This window comes from Trachypithecus francoisi, unplaced genomic scaffold, assembly GCF_009764315.1.
Source record: "Trachypithecus francoisi isolate TF-2019V2 unplaced genomic scaffold, Tfra_2.0 Lachesis_group0, whole genome shotgun sequence".
Classification (NCBI taxonomy): Eukaryota; Metazoa; Chordata; class Mammalia; order Primates; family Cercopithecidae; genus Trachypithecus; species Trachypithecus francoisi.
The window spans coordinates 145528815-145555483 of record NW_022681453.1 but is presented as its reverse complement, the minus strand read 5'-3'; the positions used below and the strand labels follow the sequence as shown (position 1 = coordinate 145555483).

At 34.9% G+C, this 26669-nt stretch overlaps 2 long non-coding RNA genes across 2 annotated transcripts in view; one reads left to right on the top strand and one right to left on the bottom strand.

Annotated features, from left to right (window-relative positions):
• The window catches only part of LOC117084061, a 198149-nt gene that overhangs the window by 28878 nt on the left and 142602 nt on the right, over positions 1–26669 (bottom strand). The gene's annotated exons all lie outside the window — the stretch shown is intronic.
• The window catches only part of LOC117084062, a 125991-nt gene that overhangs the window by 59356 nt on the left and 39966 nt on the right, over positions 1–26669 (top strand). Inside the window, exon 4 of the long non-coding RNA XR_004437304.1 lies at positions 21546–21655. This is a non-coding gene — a long non-coding RNA (uncharacterized LOC117084062). The remainder of the gene's footprint in view (positions 1–21545; positions 21656–26669) is intronic.

Below are 26669 nucleotides of genomic sequence, written 5' to 3'. Positions count from 1 at the left end.
GAAATATCAAAATTTGGATGAACAATCAAACTGTCAAATGCATTAATTGTCATTTATACACTTGTATTAACTACCATTTTGACTCCAGGAAAAGTGTAACATTGGTTTGAGCTCGAGAAGGAATCTGGATTCCGGTAACTTTGCCCAGACCTTGAGAATCCTTCCCCTCAATACATTTAATTAATGAAGTGTTACAGCAAATTCTAAGAAGATCTAAGAGATTTGTTTTCACTTTAATCGCTATGATCATGGGCCTAATTACAGTCACTGCAATGGCCACCACTGCCAGAATGGCATTACATCAATCTATTCAAATGGCTCATTTTGTTAATGATTGACAAGCCAATTCCACACAAATGTGGAATTCTCAAGAAGGCATTGTTCAAAAATTGGCTAATCAAATTAATGATTTAAAGTCATCTGTTATTTGGCTTGGAGATCAGGTAGTGAGTCTGGAACATCACATGCAAATGCAATGCGACTTGCATACCTCTGATTTCTGTATCACTCCGTATTCCTATAGCGAGACTGATCATTCATGGGAAATGGTCAAAGGACACCTTCTGGGTAGGGAAGATAATTTATCATTGGACATAACTAAATTAAAGAAACAAAGTTTTGAAGCCTCTCAAACTCATTTATCCATTGTGCCTGGAGCTGAGGCGTTAGATCAGGTGGCAGAAAATCTTTATGGATTAAACCCCATGACTTGGATTAAGTCTATTGGGGGCTCCACTGTAGTACATTTTGGAATTATGTTTCTCTGCTTAATTGGCTTGTTTTTAGTGTGCCGGACCAGTCAAAGAATCCTGCATCAAAATCGAGAGAACAAACAAGCCTTCATCACCATGGCACATTTATATAAAAAAGAAAGGGAGAAATTCATAGTTTTTTGTCACTGTATTTCATTCATTTTGACCACTATATGTTATTCTATCGGATGTGAATATATGAATATGTCACATTTACCCTGTTTATGTGCTTTTCTGTTTTTCCAGTTTTTGCTATTGTGAACAGTGCCACTATGAATATTTTACATGTCTTTGGTGAAACATGTGCACAAGTAATAGATTTCTTTTGTTTATTTACCTAAGACATAGAATTACTGAGTCATGGGGTAGGCAAATGTTCTGCTGTGGTAATGCCAAACTGTTTTCTAAATCACTGCATCAAATTATCCTCCAAAAAGTAGTGTATAATAGGTACTGTGAATCTACAACCGTTCCAACACTTGGTATTGTCAGAGTTTATAATTTTTGCTAATTAAATGGGTATAAAAATGTATCCTATTGCATTCTTCCTATATATTTCCCTGATCATCAGGGATTGTTACTTTGTGTTTCATTGAACACGTAGGTTTTCTCACACATATGCTTGGTGAAATATCTTGCCCACATTTTCTTGGATTTTTTGAGTTCTTATTGGCATTTAAGAATAATTCATGCCTTTTTTATACTAATTCTTTAACAATAGTAAATATTGTAAATACATTTTCCTAGTTTGGAATGTCTTTTCATTTTCTTCAAGCTTTGCTTTTGTAACCAAAAATTTTTACTTGGAAAAGTTGCAGTTATTAATTCTTCCTTTTATGGTCAATTTTTCTCTGTTTTATTTTATAAGTATTTCCCTACCTTAAAGTATAGGAGAAATCACTTATATTTTTCTATCAAGGATTTAAAGTATGAAATTGATTTTTGTATATCATGAGAGGTAGGAATTCAAATTTTACATGAGTATACTATTTTCCCAGCTTTATTTATTGAAGTTCTTCCTTACCCACTTTTCAGACACAATACACCTCTCATGTACGAGTTCCAAGCATGTGTGGGTCAACCTCTGAGCTCTATGTTATTCTGTTAGTCTAATTGTCTGTCTCTGCAATAGTATCACATGATCTTAATTACCATAGCTTTATAAAAAGTCCTGTTATCTAAATAATAAGTCCATCCTTCATGCATATGCTCTCAAAATTCTTCTGGCAATTTTTCCCTTTAATCTTCTATATAAATATTATAAATGGATTATCAAGTTTCTTTCTTTTTAGATTTTAACATGATTTGCCTTACATCTATGAATCAATTTGAGAAAAACTAACATTTTTAAGATATAAAGATATAGTTATGGTATATCTCCCCATTTATTTAAGTCTTTCATACTTTTTAATACAGTTTCATAATTTTACTGTGGAAGTCTTAACATCATTTGTTAAATTTATTTCTATGTATGTATTACTGTTCCTTGGTTTTATCTTCATCTTTGCCCTTGATGTACTTTGGTGAACCAAAAAGCCTTAATTTGACATAATCAAGGTAGTTAATTTTTCACCTTTATCCTTTTGGGTTTTTGTTAAAGTGTTTCATGACTCTAGATTGCACAGATATTTTTCTACATTATATTCCATTCTCTTTGCAGTTTTATGTTTCTTATCAGTCTATAAGCTAGGTGTAGTACACTTTTTTATATATTGTTAACTAGAAATTCAGTTTTGTTTTTCTCCACATAATGATCTAGTAAAAATGGTTCACATTTCCTGCATGGATTTGTGATGACACTTTAATCATATATTAAATTACTGTTTATAGAACAAAATAGTGACGTTGATTTGTTTAATTTTTCTTTCTTAAGTTTTTATATCTACTTTGTTATTAACTGCAAGATGAAAGTGATTGACAAGAATCAAAGTATACATTTAAAAAATGTTCAAGTGACATAGAATTGTATATATATATTGTTTGCAACATGATGTTCTAAAGTACATACACATTGTGAAATAGTTAAATCTAGCTAATTAACAAATATACTGTTTCAGTTATTAGTTTTGTGGTGAGAAGACTTAACCTCCGATTTTTGCATTTTTCAAGAATTCAATGTATTGTAATTAACTGTAGCCACCATGCTATACAATAGATCTCGTGAGCTTATTCCTATCTAACTATAATTATATGTCCTTTAACCAACATGTCCCTATCCTGCTTTTCCGCTGACTACCCCAGCCTCTGGAAACCACCATTCTACTCCCTGCTTCTGTGAGATTAGCTTTGTTCAACTCCACATATGAGTGAGATCATGTACTATTTGTCTTTCTGTGCCAGTCCTACTTCACTTACCATAATGCTTTCTAGGTTCATCCATGCTGATTTTATTTTTTATAGCTGAATAATATTCCACTGTATATACAGGTCAAATTTTCTTCATCCATTCATCTGTTGATGAATACTTAGGTTGATTCCGTATTTTGATTATTGGAAATAGTGCTACAGTATACATGGGAGTGCACATCTCTTTGACATACTGACTTCCTTTCCTTCGGATATATACCCAGTTCTAAAATTGCTAGATCACATGGAAGTTTTACTTTTAATTTTTTGAGGAAATTCCAGACTATTTTCCATAATAGCTGTACTAATTTACATTCTCAAAAACAGTGTGTAGGGTTCCCTTTTCCCCACATCTGTTCCAACATTTGTTATCTCTTGACTTTTGACAATAGCCATTCTAATAGAAGTGAGGTAATATCTCACTGTGGTTTCAACTTACATTTCTCTGATAATTAGTGATGTTGGGCATTTTTTCACGTACTTGTTGGCAATTCACATGCCTTCTTTTGAGAAGCGTCTATTCAGATTTTTTGTCCATTTTTCAGTCAGGTCATTAATTTTCTTGCTGTTGAACTGTTTAAGTTTCTTGTATATTTTGGATATTAACCTCTTATTGTATGGTGTGCAAATCCTGTTCTGTGGATTTTCTCATCACTCTGCTGTTTGTTTCCTTTGCTGTGTGAAAGCTTTTCAGTTTAATTGTTCCATTTTTCTATGTTTGCTTTTGTTGCCTGTTCTTTTGTGGTCACATCCAGAAAATCATTGCCCAGACCAATGGTATGGAACTTCTCCGTTAGGTTTTCTTCTAGTAGGTTTCATAGTTTCAGGTATTACATTTAAGTCTTTAATCCAATTGAGTTGTTTGTTGTATATGATGAGAGATAAATGTCTGATTTCGTTCTTATGTATGTGGATATTCAGCTTTCCCAATAATTTATTGAAAAAACTGTTCTTTCCCCATTATGTTTTCCTGGCACCTTTGATAAAAATCAGTTGGCAATACAATTTCTCAGCTCTTTATTTTATTCCATTGGTCTATGTGTCTATTTTTATGTCAGTGTCATGCTGTTTTGGTTATTATAGTTTTGTAATACATTTTTATATCAGATAGTGCTATGGTAGTGTGATGCCTCTAGCTTTGTTATTTTTGCTAAAGATTACTTTTGCTATTTAGGATCTTTTTTGGCTCCATAAGAAGTTTAGGATTTTTTTTTCTATTTTTGTGAAAAATGTCACTGGTATTTTGATAGGGACTGCACTGACTCTGCAGATAATTTTGTGTAGCATGAACATTTTACAATATTTATTCTTCTGATTCATGAACACAAGATGTCTTTCCATATATTTGTTTCTTCAGTTTTTTCATAAATATTTCTTAGTCTTCAGTGCAGATTTTTCACCTCCCTCATTAAATTTATTCCTATTTTATCTTTTGTAGCTATTGTAAATGAGATTGATTTCTTCATTTCTTTTTCAGATAGTTTGCTATTAGTGTACAGAGACATTACTGATTTTTTGTGTGTTGATTTTGTATATTGCAATTTTGTTGAATTTACTTACTAGATTTAACAGGTTTTTGACGGAGTCAGAATACACATTTTAATGAAACTCATTATAATGAATTATCTATAAAAGAGTTATCGTATGTTTTCACTTATAAATGCCATCTCAGATTAATTAATAATGTTGCCTCAACTTGTTCTCAAGAGTGTCATTTTAAAAAATTAGGGGTGGTGAAAATTAAGTATTTATGAATATAATCACATCTTTGACCACTGAGCACTGTTGACCACTTTCACCATTTGGGACACCTGAGATCAATGGAAGCCAAATCTGACACTACAGTTTTGAACGGTTACCCATTCAAAATGATGGGAGCTCCTAAGCTTAATACTCCATATTAAGCAAGTTAAAAATATCTACACATTAAAGTGAAATCTCAGAAAATCAAGGGAAAAGAAGAAAAACATTACATAGAAAAGAGAAACAATTTACCAGATTCCTTAAAATCAGCAATGAACAATTGAAGGTATTGGTGCAATATTTTTTAAAGTGTTGAGAGAGAATTAACTTTGTAGCTAAATCTCTATACTTTCCAAAACTCATTATTCAAAAGTAAGTATGAATGATCAGCCTGATGACTCATGCCTGTAATCCCAGAACTTTGGGAGGCTGAGGCAGTCAGACTGCTTGAGCCTATTTAGTTCAAGACCAGCTTAGACAACATAGTGAAACCCAGTCTCTACCAAAAAAATTCAAAAAATTAGCCAGGCATGGTGGTGTGCACCTGTAGTCCCAGCTATTTGGGGGGCTGGGAAGCTCCCTTGAGTCTGGGAGGTGGAGGTTGCAACTGAGATCCTGCCACTGCATCCAGCCTCAATGACAGAGTAAGATTCTGTCAAAAAAAAAAAGAGTAAGTATGATAAGTATGAAATAAAGACAGCCATACAGACTCAGATGTTTCACAAGATTGGGTATTACCGGAAGGGATGGGGATGGAGATGGGGATGGAACCTAAGCTAGACTGAAAAGAAAATAATCAACCAAGATAGCAAGTAAGTGAACCCAAGAAGTAGGCTGTGAGAAAAGAAGGCTAGTCAAAGAAATCATTGCATAAAATAAAACAAATAACAGTAAATATTTATTTAGAATTTACCATATCCAATTGTGTAATCACTTTAAATGATTTGATTCATTTAATCTTTCTACCACCCTAAGAGGCAGGTATTATTATTCTCATTTATCAAATGTGAAAACTGAAGTGCAGAGAGGTCAAGCAACTTATTCAAAGTCACACAGCTAGAAAATGATGAAGAATAGACATGAGCCAAGGCAGTTTAGCTCTACAGCCTTTGCCTTTAATCAACCTACTCTATTACATCTCAGTAAGTATAAAGCATAGGAGAATAATAATACGTAATTATGATAAGATTTCTTACAGCAATTTCAAGTACAGCTTCAGAAAATAAAAACATAGTAACCCAGTGGGCAAGAGAAAAGATCGGAAAAAGAAAGAAGGGAAATTTTAAAAATGTTTTTTATCTTGAGTAGTAATATACAGATATGGATTAAATCTGACTATATTTTTTAAAGTATAATGTTGGTTACATTTTAATATTTAATAATAAAGTTGGTTATAGTTGTATGTTTTGTGGAAAACCAATGAAAATATTAATAGAATACCTGATTACTGTGTTTCTTTTTTCTGTTTCTTTCTTTTGTTCATTTTTCTTTCTTCTTTTCTTTTTTCCTTTTTTGTTTCCTTTTTCTTTACCTTCTTTATTATTGCTGTTGGCTATCCAGTAACTTAACTCTTTTTCTATGTCTGAGGGATTCTTAGCTATATGTGTTTTGTAGAAGTTGAGCTCTCCTTCTACCATAGGAGCTAAAATGATCTGATTGTGGCTTTATGCCCCTCAGCAGCTGGTGCAAAGGAACTGGGCATAGGCCTGCCAAACACATGATCCCATTTAGGTCCTTGAATCTATAACCGTCTCCACAAAGAAGCAGAAATGGCAAGAACAAGATCCAATTCCCAGGACAGCAATGGCAGTGAAGTGAGTAGCAGGACAGCAATGGCAGTGAAGTGAAACCTATTGACTATAAAGATGTAAACTGTAGCATCAGTGCTCAACTAAATGGTGGTGATGGTGTGCTAAAGGGAATGCATCTGAGACATGATTTAGATTTTGTCCTGCCTCTTTTTCCATCTTAGCACTCTATCCTTCTCAACAATTTTGGGAGCTTATCAATGTTTTTTTATTAATGCTTTTTCTGCTCAAATTATTAGAGTTTGTTTCTGCTGTTTGCAAATAACGACCCTAATTAGTGCAATTTCTAAAACTGTACAGAAAAAAATGAAAAAAAAATGAAAAACAAATCTAAAAGAAGGTGAAAAAAGAAACAAAGATGGAGAATCAAAAAACACAAGATAATACAGCAGAAATATGTCCAAATACATCAGTAGCAATAAATGTGACTAGGTTAAACCTAGCCTTTCCTTAAAAGTCTAAGACTTCTTTTTTAAAGGCCAAGACTCACACAATCTTTCAAAAGTTAACTTTATGCTATTTTTATTTACAAGAGTTTGACCAAAAAAAATATACAATTTGAATGTAAAGAAATGAAAACATATTCCAGAAAAATTATAATTTATTGTTCAGCATTCTTAGTTGCTTTCTAAAAGCAATAAACTTATTTTTCATTCCTTTCCACCTCTACCTATATTTTTGCATACAACATTGAATCATTATTCCAATTATTTATATCTGATAATGAGGCTCCTTGCTTTCTTATCTGGAATGGGAACATTTTTATCCCTAAACTTTCCTGACACCTCAATTAAGTTAAAATGTTAATCCCTATATAGAATAAAACGTATCATATTAAGCAAAGAAAATCCTAAAAATGTGAGATTTAGTTGAACTCAGAATCATCTCATCTTAGACCTTCCATTGTGGAGTTCAGGCAAAAGAGAGTTGACATTATGTTAACAGAGAATAGGAAGTAGAATATGGACCCAAAAACTAGAGAGACCTGGGTTTACATCCAAGCTTTGCCACTGACTAGGTATGTGACATTGAATAAAGCTTTTGATTTTGCTGAGCCTAAGTTTCCTATGCACAAAATAGATATGAACACAGTAATACATGTATACTATTTGTAGGGATTTTATAAAGATTTAATTAGATAATTAATCAAAACAGTTGTTCTCAACCTAATTGGAATCACCTTGAGAACTTTAGCAAGTAATGTTGGCTGGGTCCCTTCCCTAGAGATTCTGAATGTAATTGATCTGGAATATAACCTGGGCTTTCAGTTTTTCAAAAGCTACCATATTATTGTAATGTACAGCTAAAGTTGAGAAACATTAATCTAAACATATAGTCTAGTTTATTGAATAGTATATAGAAAGCATGACAAAATTATTACTAGAAAGATGGTGAGGAGGATAATGATGATGATGATGATGATGATGATAATGATGATGAAAAAGGTGATAAATTTCAGGTATACATTTCTGGTATTGAAGTTGGCCTAGTGTGATTATTATTCTACAGAGCTCAAGAGAAAAAGAAGTGATATGGTTTGAATCTGTGTCCCCACCCAAATCTCAAGTTCAATTGTAATCCCTAGTATTGGAATTTAGGCCTGGTGAGAGGCGATTGGATCATGGAGGTGGATCCTTCATGAATGGTTGAGCACCATCCCTTTGGTCAATGAAATGTGAGTAGAATAGATATCAATTCTAGATGGTAGCCTTTAAAAGCCTTAGACTTTTGGTGTTACTATAACAATATACCATAGACTGTTTAGTTTGTAAAGAACAGAAATTATTTCATTATATCCTGATAGAGTTCTCATGAGATCTGGTTGTTTAAATGTGTAGCACCTTCCCCTTCTCTCTCTTCCTACTGTTCCAGCCATGTGAAGATGCCTGCTCTGACTTTGCCTTCTGCCATGATTCAAAACTCCCTGAGGCCTCCCCAAAAGCAGATGCTGCTATGCTTCCCATACAGCCTGTGGAATCATGAATCAATTAAACCTCTTTACTTGTAGACTACCCGGTCTCATGTATTTTTATATAACAATGTGAGAATGAACTAACATAAGAAGTCACTTAGTATGGAGATTGCCAGAAACTTCACAGTAATACATGTATACTATTTTCATAGCTTTTAGTCTCCAATCCTATACAACCTATGAAATAAATATTATGATGTTTTTTGGAGTGAAAAACACTCATAGAGTTTAATTGTTTTGCAAACGATACGTTAGGGAGCTAAACCAGAATGCAAATTTTAATCTATTTATCCCAGCTTCAGTACTATTTCTATTATGTCACAGTTGTCCACAGTGGACAAAAGTAAACAGTTCAGCTTCTTCATAAACTGAATTTAGAAAAAAATTTCTAAGTCTGGAAAATGCTCCAGAAATCACATGATGACTAGAGCAGAGGGTAAAATTGCTTCAGCCACTAAAGGTCTCATTAGCATATGAGTAGTTTGAAACTAAAGACTATTTTTTGTTTGTCATTATATCCCTAGTGACTTGCATAGTACTTGGCACATAATAGGAGCTCAATAAATATCTGTTGGATGGATACTCAAAGGCTCTAAAATGAATCAATTTTAGCAATTTAATGAAAGTTTTTTTAAAAAAGTTATTAATATCTGAAAATAAAAACTCCAAATTCTTACTTTCAGTGAAAATTAATGACCATAAGGATTTATTCCATGTGTATCAATCCAAGAAGGCACTTGGAGCAGAAAACAGAAGTTACCATGCACCCTCTGTCTGTACATATATACACATACATATGCATATATATGTATAAACTAATTCAGAGAATATTATTTAATATATACAGACATTGCCTATATACTGATTTTTAAATTACTTTGTGAATTTTGTATTTTATCAGCAGAATAAGTCTATGATGCTTTCCCTCATTTTCAACTAAGATTGAAACTGGATATGTAAATCTTTTTTAACTTCAAATACCATAAGATTACCTAAGATTTTGCCTACAAATAGAAAGTAAAAATCATTATTACTGCTAATAAAGATGAAGTATAAAAATGTGAAATGGCTAAGATTAGAAAAAACTTTTAATGAAAGTGTAAGTAAGAAACAAACATTATTATGCAGAAAATAGTTTTCTATCTAATATAAATTATTAATAATGGTTCTTTGGCATATTATTGAGTCACCATAATATTAAATGTATAGTACAAGAGCTTACTGTGTAAATATTAAAATGTATAACATATAAAACAATAATTATACATCATTGAGCTAGTGTCATTCTTTTATTTATTTATTTATTTATTTATTTTTTTTTTTTTTTTTTTTATTGAGACGGAGTCTCGCTCTGTCGCCCGGGCTGGAGTGCAGTGGCCGGATCTCAGCTCACTGCAAGCTCCGCCTCCCGGTTTACGCCATTCTCCTGCCTCAGCCTCCCGAGTAGCTGGGACTACAGGCGCCCGCCACCTCGCCCGGCTAGTTTTTTTTTTGTATTTTTTAGTAGAGACGGGGTTTCACCGTGTTAGCCAGGATGGTCTCGATCTCCTGACCTCGTGATCCGCCCGTCTCGGCCTCCCAAAGTGCTGGGATTACAGGCTTGAGCCACCGCGCCCGGCCTCTTTTACTTATTTTTTAACTAGTGTTACTGATACAAAGCATTTTGGTGATGGCCATGTATGTTACTTTAAGATAGAAGAATGTGCACATCATTTCCTGGTAAATAGTAACATAAGAATTCAGATAATTTTGAAATCATGTTTCAGAATATAATAATACTGTTTTCTGAGGGGCAAGGGGCAGGGTAGGGGGAATCATGTTCTGTCCTCCACTTAGAGACAGGCATTTAGTAGTAACATGGAAAGTTCACATGGTATCTCACAATTTAAGAGGTCACATGATTTCAAAGTCTCTGGCCCTTAGGGAACTCAGGTAAGGGTGGGTGTAAAAGCAGGATTAAGCTTGACTTGAAGGCAGTAAATAATTTAATTGGAAAGGAAAATGGGTTGGAAATTCCAAGCAGTAGAAAAACATGCTCAAAAGTAACTCTAAGTTATAGAGAGAAACAACAAAGAGGTCTATTTAAGTAAAGAGTGGAAGACAGACTTGGAAGTATTAGAACTAGAAAGAGGACTTTGAACAGAAACTTCCAGAATCAATTTTATCCCAATTGCTTATTAGCAACCTTTATCACAGGGAATAGACTACGTTATGAAGAGGTTTAAAACAAAAATGTTAGTTCCTTAAAATAAATTTTTTTTTTTTTGCAGGTTCTTGCTACATGTTCATCTCAGGTTGGTGAGGGGTCTGCTTCATGTTGTCCTCAATCAGGGATGCAGCCTGAACCATCAGAAATGTTTCCACCATCTAAACTGTCACCGTGGAAGGGGGACAGGCAAGAGATATGCATACACAGGCTCTGCTATGGTTTGAATGTTTTTGTTTCTCCCTAAATTTATGTTGAAACTTAATCCTCAGTATGACAGCATTAAGAGGTGAGGCCTTTTGGGAGGTGATTAGGCCATGGCAGCTCCATGTTCGTGAAGGGATCAGGGCTTGCAGGTGCTAGTCCATTCCCCTATTTTGCCATTCTACCTTGCCCCATGTGTGGACACAAGGTTCACCATTCTACCACGTGAAGATACAGCAAGAAGTTCCTCCTCAGATATCAGACTTGCTGATGCCTTGATCTTGGACTTTCCAGCACCAGAACTGCTTGAAAATAATTTCTGTTCCTTATAAACTAACCAGTCTATGGCATGTTGTTACAGTAACACCAAAGGTCTAAGGCTTTTAAAGGCTACCATTTACAAGTGATATCTATTCTACTCACATTTCATTGACCAAAACAAATTACATTATTATATCCAATTTCACGGAAGTAGGGAAAAGTAACCATATCATATGCCTAGAGGAAGGAGAACTGGAAATACTGATGGAGAGCACTAATGACCACTTAGAATGTCTGATGCTTTTACTATATTATGTAATTAAAAATTTGTTCTGGAAAAACACTTGATTGTAGAATGCAAAATATAGGAAAGGGACACATCTGGAGATAGGGAAGCCTATTATTACAACTGTCTAGGTGTAGCAATACAAATCCAAAGTGGGGAAAAGAAAGGAAGCACCGCAGTGAGAGATATTATGGAGGAATAAATGTGAAAAATCTGTTAATTGACAGGCATAAGGGAAAATAAAATTGTGAAGATGATTAAGAGATTTCAAGCCTCGATAAAAGATGTTTCTTTTTAAAATAAAGTTCAAGGAGGCCACTTTGGGGAAAAGATGAGTTTAGTTTCATACATAAGTACTGTCAGATGGAAGAATAAGAATGAAGGAAGATTGGGCTGCTGAAGAATTTGAGGTGCAATGTGGTCTCATTGGAAGTGTCAGCTGATCCTGTGTGAAGTTATGAATACCAGATGACTCCTCAGAGTGGTCCTGCTTTAGGGTGAGAAGACTGGCCCTTTAAACCTGTGAGGTCATGGTCAAAGTGGCTCTCCTGGCTGAGACAATTCTTGAAGAGGGCTAACTGTCTGTGCACATCATAGCATCTGCTGCAATTGCAGATGCCTGCATTTAACATATGTGAAGACGAGAGAAAACTTCAGAAAAAAGATGTTCAGAATACCTAAAGGAAATATAAATATTTTGTGAGGTAAACTATTTTCTTAGGATTGGTATTCCCATAGGTTAACCTTTCACTTACCTGAGCTGACCCTATGTATAATTCACAAGCATGATATTCCTTGGGGAAAAATCATAAACCATGGCCTCCATGACAAGCAGCTTGAAAAGTACATGGGGATTCAAGCTATCAGAACTCTTGTTATCTTAATAGCTCATTCAGGTTTCACCTCTGAGATTTTAATCAAGCACCTGTGCTATGTGGAAAATAGCAAGCTGGTCATAGCAAAATCTGGAGTAGACGGTTTCATTTCTTGAGTGATTTAATTAGTATCTGGCATTTCACATTAATTGGAAGTTAAAGCAATGAGGCATTGTTTAAAGCAGTGAGAAATCTTTGGCATAATTATTCAAATATTAGGTGTGCTTATCATTGCACAAAGGTGGAGATCGAAAACACAGAGGCAAGATTTGTTTAACGATTAAGGGAGAAGAAGTACAGCCTGGTGGCTGTATTTCATAATAATGTATTGCATATTACAGTTTGCTAAGAGAGTAGATCTTAAGTATTTTCACCACACACACAGAAAGATAACTCTGTGAAATGATAGATTTATTAATTAGCTTGATTGCACTAACAGTTTCTCAATGCATATGTATATCAAAACGCCACATTATATACATTAAATATATTGTTTATTTTTCAATTATACCTCAATAAAGTTGGAAAATACAATAAAGGAGAAGGATGTGTTAGGTAATTGCCATATTAAGAGACATAAATCTAAACAAAAAAGAAGAAAAATGTTATTCTAAAATATATCGAACCACCTTGTATTATTTGTCTCTATTTCTATAAAATTTTGTTTACATGTATGTATCAAAGTAGGAAAAACATATATGAATATCTCCTGGTATATAGGGTATCTATGATGTATGAAGTGAAGAAAAGCAAAAGCAAGCTGAAAGGAAATGTATATATTATTTTATTCTACTATTTGAAAATAAAATATCCAATCAACCAACCAAAAACTCCATTTTTTTAACTTATATGCCTTGTATTCATTTGTGTGAGCATAGAAGAGTAAACTTGGTAATCTTATGAAAATGGGGGTGAAAGGGATAATTGATAATTATCATTTTAATTGACATTTTAATCACATTGCTGTTGCATATTATTTCATCAGTTACAACACAGAAGTATACATTTTCTAATTTGAAAAACATCATATAAAGAAATTCATGTAAATTTTAAAAAGATAGAATGATGCATGAAGCCTATTCTGAAAGCTGAATTTTAGAACAACTTTCCAAAAGCAAACCGGACAGCCATTGAGAAGAACTAAACTCCTTGCAGGAGTTTGACATCCAGAAAGAAACACGCATATACGGTACAGTAATACATAAGGGTTCTTCTGTGTACAGCAATCAAGTCAGCCTTGGTCTAAGGTAGCAATCTGAGCTAATCAGCCTGTCCTATCCATATAGGGCCATTCCGAATAGATAGATTTGCTTTATCCAAAGTGGTGAAATGAAAAGAGGAAATAAAGATTCATTTTATGAATTGCCAGGGTTAGTTTTGGTAGAAAGAATTTGTTTTAGATGTTGCCTTATCAAGTTATTTGGTTCAGTAAGTGTTGCTCTATAAGAGTTGCTTAAAAGTTTTTGAAATAAGGTTATTACAAAAATATAAAGCAGAAGCTTTTTCAGATTGGGAGCTATGACAGCAGAGGAAAATTATAATTGGAAGCAGAGAAAGGAAAGATACTGGATTAACTGATGATTGATAGTAGACTAAAAGACCCTAGAAGTCACTATTAAAATTCCACAAGTGGATCCCATTCTGGAAGTGGAAAAACTGAGCATTATAAAGGTGTCTGAATTATGAATTATAGCAAAATTATAAAGTAGAATAAATTAAAATCAAATAGAACACATACATAAAGATGCCACTGAATTTCTCTCAGTGTTCAGAAAATTTAAACTTTGTAATAATATTTTAAAATGTCTCCAAATGTTAACTTTTATAGCTTACGGATTAATTGAAAGTTTTCTTTCAAAAATGAATTGTGTGTAATCATGTCCCTTAGAGCTTTCTGCATCAAAAATATCTACTAAATTCAGCGTTATCTTATTTATCTGGCTCCTACATAGTCAGGCCTCCAGTTTTTCTGGATGGATTTAGTGTACAAGTAAACCTATTTTCTTAAAAATGAGGCCAATACATAAGAAGAAAATTCTATTAGGGGAAAGCACCTATAATCTTAGCTGAATGATCTAAAAAAAATTACATCCACTTTTCATGAAATGAAAACCACAGGACTTCATAAATTCTTTCTTTGTAGAGGACAACTTGGTGTATCTGAAAGCATGTTCTGTCTGTACAATATATAAAAACAACTCAGAACAGCCTGGGCAACTCAGTCAAGGCGAGAAGAGATCCCACTGTGCAAACTTAAGTCCTGTGCAGACAATTCCGAGATTATTTATTGCACATTGGTGTTACATGGAATGAAAGCAACTAATTGTGCATAATCATTTTTCAAATGTCTTCCACATCAAATATATCCACTAAATTCAGCACGACATGATTTTTTCTTGCCACCAACCTACCCAAGTGTCTAGATTATGTGGATTGATTGTAGATGCAACCCTCTGAGTTCTGCACTGTGCCAATCACTATGCTAGGCACCTTCACACACATCATAATACAGTAGATAGCACAGTCCTCCCCTATAGGCTTCATTCTCCCCATTTTATAGATGAGTAAGCTGAAGGCAACAAATATTAAGCAACTTTTCCAAGGTCATAGAACTGTTGAGTGACTAGATTAAGTTTTGAGCCTTAGTAAGTGTGCTTCCAATGCCCAGATTATTTCTACTGTATTATGCTGTCTCTAGGAGGTTATAATTCAAGGTGCCTCTTCTTTTTTGCATTAAAAAGATCAAAATGATTAGGCTAAACTCCTTAGCTTTCTTTTATTTCTACTCAGGAGAAGGATGGACTAATGAGCTAGAGTGACCAGTTAATGAAACCACTGGTGATTTAATGAAGACACCGCTGAGACATTTTACAGAATGACCAAATTCACTATATTTCATTACATTTAAAAAACTCTATAAATATGCATGTATACATAATTTTACATAATTATATAAATGGAATCCCCCTTCTCATCAGCCACCACCAGACACTCATCTTCACCTAGAAACTTCCTCCACGTTCACTCTACACTTGGACATTTGTTGTTGGTTTTCGAGGTACAACATTTTTTTTTTTATATTCCTCTGTTTTCCTTCTCATCTTCTCCCCAGGGAACAATGCCCATGTAAATAATCTACTACATATCTATTTATAGCTTTTCATATTCATATCATTATCTGAAACATACATATATGAATATTCATATCCAACATTACTTATAATATCTATAAATATGAGGTTATGTTCTTCTTTTATAAATATTAGATCATATCATGCCTACTTTTCTTCATTCTACATTTTTTAATCAATAATACCTAGGACATGATTGGGCATGGTGGCTGATGCCTGTAACCTCAGCACTTTGGGAAGATTAGGTGGGAGGATGGCTTGAGGGCAGAAGTGTGAGACCAGCCTAAGCAACATAGCAAGACTGTTTCTATGAAAAAATAAAAATTAGACAGGCCTGGTGGCACCCACACGTATTCAGGAGGCTGAAGTGGGGGTATCACTTGAGTCCAGGAGACTAAAGCTGTAGTGAGCATGATTGCACCACTGCACTCCAACCTGATGACAGAGAGAGATCCTGTCTCCAAACAAAACAAAATAATAATTAAAAATTAATAATAATATTTAGGGTGAAGCCCTCTACATCAACTAGTATACTCTCTGAGTCATTATTTTTAGTGTTTTTATTATACTTGCCAATGCAGCAATAAATATTCATGTATGTTTATTTTTATTTGCTGATGTTTTTATTTCTATGAAAGAGATTCCCAGGAGTTACATACCTGGAATATAGTATATGTAGTCTTGATTTTAACCAGTGTTATCAAATATTTTACAGGAAGGATGCAATTATTCACATTACCAGGTAACAGTTGTGAAGAATATCCTTTTCTCTAAATATTCCTGGCAGCACTAGTTAAGTTTTGATGGGAATAAAATGATACAGCACTGTTACTTTAATTTAAATATCCCTTGCTACTATAACATTTGGAGACTTTTGATGGCGTTTATTCACATGGATTTAGTTTTTGCTTATTTTCTATGAAATTGTTTATTTTCTTATTTTGTAAGTTTTTAAATATGGTTTGGAACCCTTTGTATAATAAAGATACGTGGGACTGTTTTGTTTATGTTTTATTACAAAAGCCTATCATTTACTTATTATTTGAGGTGTCTGGCCGAAGTTTTAAACTACATTTAATCCAGTAAGTCTATCTTTCCTTTTAAAAGTGTTTGCATCTTCTGCCTTGGTTAAAAGTTTCTCCTGATCCTATATTGTCAATATTATCTCTTGCATGTCCTTTAAGATTATTGTTGCCTTATATTTTTCTATTTAGATACTTAATTTAACCTAGCATTTCAGAATTATATAGAATGTTTTCTAGATAGATAACAATTTGCTGCTATCATTTATTAAATTCATCATCCTTTCCTGCTTAACTGAAATGTTCACCTTTGTTGTACGTTAAATTCATAAACATTCTGGTGATGAGGATGCAGGAAAACACTACCCCGCTCCGAAATATGATACCTCGGAAATTGAGAAAACAGCAGAAGTAGGAAGGCCGCTCTCATCTTCCCGTCACCTTTCACCCCTGAAGCAAGCCAGAAAACCTAGGAAGGTCACTTTCTGATCTTTTCCCTCCTTTCTCTCCAAAGACTCTCTTATGACAAGTGTCCTTCCTGATACCTGGATAAGAGAAATGTCATACAGAGACGCCAAGAATCTGGACAAACTTTTGTTACTCCCAGTGCATTACCATTAGATCACACTCCCTTTTGTCCACACATCCACACAAGGCCTGCCTGCTCTTCATCAAACCTGAGCATAAAAATATACCTTTTCTCTGTTTCTTTGGGTCTTCGTTTCTGACGTCTCCTATGTCACATAAAACTTATATTAAATAAATTTGTATGCTCTTCATATCTGTCCTTTATAATAGGGGTCTCAGCCATGAACTTAGCGATGGGTGAGGAAAGAAATGTTTTCTTTCCTTCACTGGCATCCCTTCCTGGAAACCTTACATCTTACAATTTAGAATTCCATATTATCCAAGAAGCACAGTGGCACCAATTTTTAAAAAAACTTTATTGCTTATCAAATGTAAATTGAATATAAGATGGAATAAGAACTTTGAAAATACAAGAGCATGGTAATTCCTATCCCAAAGGGACTTATCAGTTATTAGAAGGTAATAGGACGATATGGGATGCACACAAAAAGTGTTAATTAACATTACCATATCAGACCTATGAGGTCTATTATGACAAGAAAAAACTATGGGAGAAGCAGTTGATGATGTGTGGTTTCATATCAGAAGGAATGAAAACAGTGTAGCCTGCAATGTGCAGAATAAACTTTGGTGGAAGGGGGCAGACGTAGCCCTTAAAATGAAATTAGATCATTAACACTAGAATTTAGACACTCTGAATATTTCAGCATCCAAACAGAATTTCCAAAGTTTGTTTATATAGAAAAAAAAGAAAATATTTTGTCGACAACACCACACACAATAACTGATATCAACTACCAATGAAAAATGCACAATGTAAAAATAATATGCAACAGTGATTGCTTAATATTTCACATTTTGATCTTAAATATATTTTTATACTTTTTTGAATTATGATATTGCCTTAAAATTATATTTTATAACATTTAAAAACAATCATCTAAGGTAAGTGTAGACATCTCTTTGAATAGTGAGATCCAGCTAGTTTCTATCCATTAATTCATGTAAAATTTCTGTAATATATGAAAATAGGAGAAGACAGGACCCAAGTTTTGTTTTTGTTTTTGTTTCTCTTCGCTTGTGATGTGTGAAGACTGCTGCCAATTGGTAGTACGGGTACTCCATCATTACACCATTAATAGATCTCACCAGAACAAGGTTTCATTACTGTGGATATTGGATAAGGCTCTGCCAGAAGGCTTTCAATACCCTAAGGATAAGATGTGCTAAGTCCCCAAATTAGGTGCAGCCGTCTTTGGGCAAGAATTTGAGGTTTGCAAAGATGTTTATGCTGGGGTTTGAGAAGCCTTGATCAAGATATTTCCCTAGGGTGACAAATCCATAATTGCACTTATCAGCTTTAGGCTGCCTTGATTAATGCAACCTTCTGTGATTTATCACCCAGAATATTTTTAAACAGGTGCCCTCTCTTCATTGTAATAGACTGGAGTTTTTCAGAAGTGACAACAGAGGCTTCTTTTATTTATTTGTTTTGTGAAATTCAATGAGAACACATTACAAGCAAAAATACCCAGTCATTTTGTAGAGACCTGAGGTTAGTGTAGTTAGTTTTGTAGAGGCCTGGGGTTAGAGAGTTAGTTGATGTCAGCCTGTGATGATTTCTATCTGACTTTCTTGACCCTTTAAAAAGAAGTTGCCGCTTTTTAAAATGTTACTCCCTACCTCCAGACACCTAACATTCATAGCATACTGTCTTGGATCCCAGATCTTCTTATCCTTGGAGAATCTCAAAACTAGCTGCCTACTATATAAGAATCAAATATAGCATACCAAAGAGCCTTGACAGAAAAATCACACACTACACAGACACACACACACACACACACACACACACACACACAACATTGGCCATACTTTATGAGAACTTTTAAACTATGGAAAAATATGTTAGAAATCTAAAGTTAGCTTGTGCAAGTGGTATACAGCTATGCACACCAATTTTACCGTTTTAGTGTTTAGAGTAGTCTGGACCCAGCTGGAGTAACAAATTCTTTTCACTACTTTAAAGTTGTGCCAGACATATTTCTATAGGGAAGCAGTACATCACAGTGGATCAGAATGTAGTCCCTGAGTGTCAATATCCTGAAATGTAAACCTGGCCTCACCACTTACTAGCTGTATGACCTTGGAAAAATTAACCTCTCTGTGACCAAATTTTCTCATTTGTGGAGTTGAAAACTACCTACTTCACAGGACTATTCTGAGGATTGAATCACATAAAATATGTGGAAAGATCTGTTATTTTAATTAAAAAAAAAAAGCACTATTTAACTTATCAAGGGACTACAGATTGTCTTAAGTCAAGAGCACCTTCTATTTTCCTAAAATCAGTTAAAGATCAGCTTACTTAGGTTGTTACCTATTTATTAAAACACATGAGATGGACCACACTTACCAGTACTTTGAGACCCACAAACTGGGAGTAAATAAAATTTTATTTTCAAACATCTGGTCGGTTTAACCTAGGCTGCTGTCTCATTAGATATGCTGGTTTCTCACTATGAAAGAGTAAGTTTAGAATGGGCTGGAAATTCACTATTTGAAAATCTACATACTTCATCTTGTGTTTCCTTCCAGAAAAACAGAAAAAAAAGAGAGAGAGAGTAAAGATAATGGGTGAGTAATGCATGAGGCAAAATCTAAGAATTCCGGAAAGCCCTGTGAGCTAAGCAAAGATGAAAGTATTTTCTGGTTGTGAGGGAAGAATGTGAGTGCTTAATGGCTCAAGTTGCCCACAGATTCCTGGGATAGTGTGGGATATCAATCTACTTTGTTTAATTCTATAGAACTGTTATTCTCAAACTTAGCAGCATGTCAGAATCTTTTTGAAGAGTGTCTTTAAAATGTACAGATTCTTGAACCCTGTCCAGGCCAACAGAATCAGTATCTCCAAGGATATAGCCCTGAAATATATGTTTTTAAAAAGTTTTTATAGTAGTTCTTATACACAACTATATTCGATAATGAAGAACCAGAGATTTTTTAAATAAACTTTTGTTTTTACATTGGAATCAGTTTGGATGACACTACTGAGTTCTCATATACCTTGACTCATTTGCCCCAATGTTAACATTTTATATAATAATCATGGCACACATATCAAAACCAGAAAATTAATACTGGCAAATTACTAATGTATTTTTTATATTTCTGAATTCAATACAGGATTCTATAACACTTTTAATCATCATGCCTCCTTAGTCTCCTCTGGCCTGTGGCAGTTTCTCAGTTTTTCAAAACTTTGAGAACTTTGAAGCATATCCTCAATGTAGAATTTCCTCTTTTTTAGACTGAGGTTATGGGTTTTGGAAATGAGTGCCATAGAGGCAAAGTGCCCCTCTCTCATATCCTATTAGAGAGTACATGATACCAACATAACATCACTGGTGGTATTAACCTCCATCATTTGATTAAGGCAGTGTCTACCAGATCACTCCTCTGTTAGGTTACTGTTTTTCCATTCTCATACTCTGCTCATTAGAAATAAGTCTTTAAATCTAGTCAAGGGTTGGCTGTATGAGTGTTGAAGGGGTGGTGTGGAGAGATGAATCAAGCTCCACTTCCTGGAGGAAGGAGTATAAGTGAAGGTTTATGATCAACGTAGTACTTCCAAAAAACTGGGTTAATTAGGTACATTGGGGGAAGGAGACTATTGGTTGGGAAACCAGTGGCAAAACTCAAACCAGAGGAAATGAGGACCTGAACAAAAGCAAAGGCATTGGTGAAAAGGAACATATATCTTTTTTTTTTTCTTTTTTCTTTTTTTGGAGGCAGAGTCTCGCTCTGTCGCCCGGACTGGAGGGCAGTGGCCAGATCTCAGCTCACTGCAAGCTCCGCCTCCCGGGTTTACGCCATTCTCCTGCCTCAGCCTCCCGAGTAGCTGGGACTACAGGAGCCCGCCACCTCACCCGGCTTGTTTTTGTATTTTTTTAGTAGAGACGAGGTTTCACCGTGTTAGCCAGGATGGTCTCGATCTCCTGACCTCGTGATCCGCCCGTCTCGGCCTCCCAAAGTGCTGGGATTACAGGCTTGAGCCACCGCGCCCGGCGGAACATATATCTTAAAAATATTGTGGAAGCGAAAAAAACCATGGTTACTGATTAGACATGTGAGAGAGAGAGACAAATATATATTTGCCAGATATATTCAGGTTTTGATCCTGAGTAACTTAGAAGAGGGTAATGCAGTGAAGAACAGAGAAAGAGGATACCTTTGGTTGGGACATACAGAATTCAAAGGCTTGTGGACATCAAGGTAGACATGTTGAAAAAGCAGTCAGAAATTGAGTCACAAAACAATTTACCTCCTTGTAAATTATGCTATCTTCCAGGGCCCATTATACAGCACAAGGCTGCCTCTCCTGCTCTCCAGTCATACTTCCAAGAAAACTGCTCACTCTCAGAACCAAAGTTCAATTTATACATTGTGGTTTGGGTAGAGGTAAGAGGAAACACCCTCAAATAGATTTGGATCATTCCAGTTGTCCTATAAGTGAAGTTTGACATTTGCTCAATTATCACCATCTCACTGTAAAAGCAATGAATCTACCTTCATTGTGAAGATTTGGGGACTAGAATTAATGAGTACAGTAACCTTATGGATAGAACCTTCAGAGTTTTTCATTATCTATGTGAAGAGATAATTCTAAGATATTTGAGATCTAGTATCTGTCAGCTTGGGAACTCGTGTGTAGTCCCAAGACTAGACAAGGAAACCCTTATTAGTATTTTTATTTTCCATTTCAAATAAAAAGGGTATGTGTTAAAAAAAAAAAAAAAACTGAGCTGGTTCAAGCTGTAAAGCATGTCTTAATTATATGTTTGGTAATGCCTGAAAGCCAGAAGATTGCCAGAAAAAAAGAAAAAAAGTGCTGATTAAGTATCTTCCCCTTTTGAGGGTAGATAGAAAGAATAAAAGAAATTTCAAAGTCTCAGGTTGTTACGAAGCTGCAAAGGTGATTTCTTTTCCTCCATTCCTTCACCTTAGCAAGGTGATAAGGCAGATGAGGGGAAGTAGGAGGCACACGACCATGAAAATGGACCCAAGGTGATGGGGCTCTGTTCTCTTATAAATGGCCATCCTTCCAGGACATCCTTTCTCGCAGGCTGCTTCAGCATCTACTGACTGATCTCTGAAATTCATTTCTCTCATTTCACCTTCATAGCTCAGAGTTTGTAATCCATCCATTTTGTGCTGTTAATGATAAACCACTTGTAAAGATCAGTTTAATTTCTAATATAGATAATACAAAATAAGGAATGAAAATATTAGGTACACAGACTTTAAGAAATTTTTATTTATTTATTTATTTATTTATTTATTTTTAATTATTATTATACTTTAAGTGCTAGGGTACATGTGCATAACGTGCAGGTTTGTTACATATGTATACTTGTGTCATGTTGGTGTGCTGCACCCATCAACTCGTCAGCACCCATCAACTCGTCATTTACATCAGGTATTTTTAAAAAAATTTTCCCTCTCATTTTTTTTGTTGTTTAAAATAAAACTTTTTCACTTCTTCCTCTCTTTTCCTCATTTATCATCTTATTTCTTATTTACAGTTTTACTTGTTTGTGATAGTGGCAGGATGATATTAATTTCAAAATCTTTAGAAACATAATTTGTTGAACCTAAAAGTTAAAGGTGGCTTTGTGCTTAGCTTTTTCCTAGAAAGATCTAATATTAAAATGTGACTTGCTATTACAAACCTTTTAGTGTAAATTATGAGCTTTAAAAAGAAATGAGAAAGCCTTCCTGAGAAAATGGTCTTTATCATGCTATATCCTACGAGCATCCTGTGGCCACTGAACACTCACATTCTCTTTTACCAACCTATGTCTGTTTCCCTTTCATTATTATGCTCTCACCTTCACTCTGCTGGATATTGCTTTCTTGTCCAATCACCAACAAACACTTATCTTTGCCTGGAAACTTCTTCCACATTTGTTTTTCAACACTCAGAACTTCACATTTTATGTTTTTCTCATACCTCTCATTTTTATTTTCACTTACATTTTTCCTTTTCCCTCCCCCTTTCTGGGATAATTATTAAAGCATGACTCTGCCCTTACTCAGCTGTTGAGCATAACCTACAACCCAATTTTCCTAAAACATTTAGTAGTGATTTAAAAAGAATAAAACAATAGGAAAAGAGATTGAGGATACATAGTTGTTTCAGTCTAGACCTGTGAGTATCAACCATTTTGCAGTCATGGGCTGCTTTGAGAATCTGCTTAAAACTAGGAACATGTCGCCAGAAAGATTCACACAATTGCATAACACTTACTGCTGTAGTCTGTTTTGTGTTGCTGTAAAAGAATACCATAGACTGCATAATTTATGAACAATAGAGTTTATTTAGTTCACAGCTCTAGAGACTGGAAAGTTCAAGAGCAGAGTGCTGGCATCTGTTGAGAGCCTTCATGCTGTGTCACCCCTCCGGGTCTAATCACCTCGTAACAGTCCCATCTCTCAATATCATCACAATGGCAATTAGATTTCAACACTAGTTTTGGAGAGGACATTCAAACCATGGCACATATCAATCTAGGTACACGGATTCTCTGAAACAAGGTGAGTCACTGCTTTTCCAAGTAAGCTAAATTATATCTTACATGAAAATGATCAATTAGAAATCACTGTCCCTGAACAGCATTATTTGGGTGATTCTAGAACTGTTCCTAAGGAACTGTTCCCTAATGTTAAGCCCACAAAGCATAATGGGATACACTTCAAGAAGCACATCCAAGAAATTCATTACTTTATTAAAGGAAGATACATTGTTCAGCAGTTTGTTCACTGATTCACATCACACTAAGCTTCAGAAATCCCTGTGTTTTACTATCAGGAAGCCTGTGCCAGGCACACTCCCACTTCTAGATTCTCCTACTTGACCTTGTCTTCTTTAGAGATGTGCAGGGTTGACACTCACCTCCTCAAGGTGTTTCCTCAACTACAACCCCATAGTTTCTAATATTCCTGTAAAGGTGCTCATCCAAAGGCTCCCCTTCTTTCTCATGTGACTCTGTGATATGTGTTTCTAAAACATCTCTACCAAAGTGCCTATACTTGTAGAGATAGTGAGTGTATGATGCAGAGGAGGAAAAATTTCTCTTCTACCTTGTTAGGGTTTCTGGCTGGGCCTACAAATTAAACTGGTATCAACAGATGAAGAGAAGAAAAGCACACACATTTTATTCAGGAAAATTTTATATGTACATGTGGGTTCTAAGGATATATTAAAGACTGAAGGAAACAGAGCCAAACACTTACATACAGGGTTGAACAAAGAGTAGTAAATTATGAAAATGTAACAAGACAAAGGAATTTGGTCTAAGACACGTAATAGTGAAGAAGTAACTAGTAACTAGAAAGATAAAGGTTAATTTAACAAGGTTTGTTTGTATAGATTTCTCTTGGTCTCCACTCCCCATCTCTGGAGATGAACATGTCTTAGTTTCTCCAAATGCAGGGAAGACATCATTCACATGGAAGTTTTATTTCCTGCTTTTGAGAAGAAAAGAAGTAAGATCAGAGTGCCCTTTTGCATCTACTGTTTTTCAAATTCTTTTAATTCAAAATAATCACTATGCCAAAGTGGCACGTTTTGGGGTGGCAAGTTCTGAGGTTTTTCAATGTCAACAGGGCTTTTAAAACTTCTGTTTTCATGCAAAAATACATGAAGTTGGTTTTCTACTCCATTTGATATAAAGATATTATTTTTAAATTACTTGCCATTGAAGGAAATAGATTGTCCATGAACATACACTAGGACTTGCAATATGGGCTGTTTTGAGCACTAGAGAAGAAGCCTAGGGTATATGAATTCCATGGAGATTGAGAAGCTCAGCAATATAGACTAAAATTCACTGTTTAGTCTAACTCTTGTAAAGTATCTCTACTATTTGAACATTTTTTTGAAAAAGTTTTCTTGGCCGGGCGCGGTGGCTCAAGCCTGTAATCCCAGCACTTTGGGAGGCCGAGACGGGCGGATCACGAGGTCAGAAGATCAAGACCATCCTGGCTAACATGGTGAAACCCCGTCTCTACTAAAAATACAAAAAAAACTAGCCAGGCGACGTGGCGGGCGCCCGTAGTCCCAGCTACTCGGGAGGCTGAGGCAGGAGAATGGCGTGAACCCGGGAGGCGGAGCTTGCAGTGAGCTGAGATCCGGCCACTGCACTCCAGCCTGGGCGGCAGAGCGAGACTCCGTCTCAAAAAAAAAAAAAAAAAAAAAAAAAAAAGAAAAAGTTTTCTTGCCTGAAAAAATGCTTCTAGGTCCAGCGCCAATTTTGCCTCTTCCATGATCATGACCCATTCTCTAATTCTCATAACCAGGAATTAACTGCAACTTCTCTGGAAAATAAGTCAACTATATTCACCGAGATCATGAAATGTAAAAGAACTGATTGAGAAATGCGAAGTAAAGGGACAGACATTTTTAGAATCCCTATAACATGCCAGTATGTCCATAAATCATTTTATTTAATGTTGTATTAATTCCATGAGATTTCTACTGTTATTCTCAAATGAAGACACATAAGCCAGATGTTGAATAACCTGCCCTAACACACTGCTAGAAAGTGGCAAAGATAGAAATTTTTGTTTGTTTAGTTTTAAAATCCGTAAAATTTATTGCATCTAGTTTAGTTTTCTGGCCTCTAGAGCAATTGCCTCTCAAAAATGGAGACAAACAAATGAACCCACTTAATTCTCAAAATAGAAATGCTAATGAGTATTGATAATGACTTTGTATTTTAGTATGTTTTCTCAATGAAGAAGTTACTTTGTAAGACAGTATTTGTTATTTACGAACAAGTTTTCACTGTTTTCATTCCATCAAGGAGCGGCATATCACTGAATAAAATGGTAGAATAGAGGACACTTTTGGTTTACAACTTTTATATACAGACCCCTGGGAAGTTACAGAGGTATTGCCAGAGTCTCTAAATCTGTATGTGCCTTTTGAATTGTTTGCAAGTTGAATAATATGTCTCATGGAAACATTAATTTGCATCTAGTCTTTAGAACGTATAAAGAGAATATTCCCAGTTAAGAAATATTTTACTGAATTCAGAGTCAATTTTTACACTTTGAGTATTTTTTAGCTAAATGAATACTTATGTACCTGAAAGCACAAAGATAATCAATAATTTTATTTTATTTTAGAAAGTGGTTTTAGTGCTGATAAAGATTGGGAACTAGAATTTCTCTGTTTTAGAAAAAATAATTGCTCCATGTGGTTTTCAGAAGTAAACTAAATTTACTTTGACACTGCACTGCATTTTATGTCTCTCTGGAAACATTTAGAAGTACATGGTGGATTTAATCCCATTAGTCTTTGGAAATATGATGAGCCGTTCCGTTTCTGATTTTTCATAATCAGCTAGCCTAGGTATAAGATATTATTGCCTTATAGGGACATCTGCTGGCAGATAAATAAAGATATGGA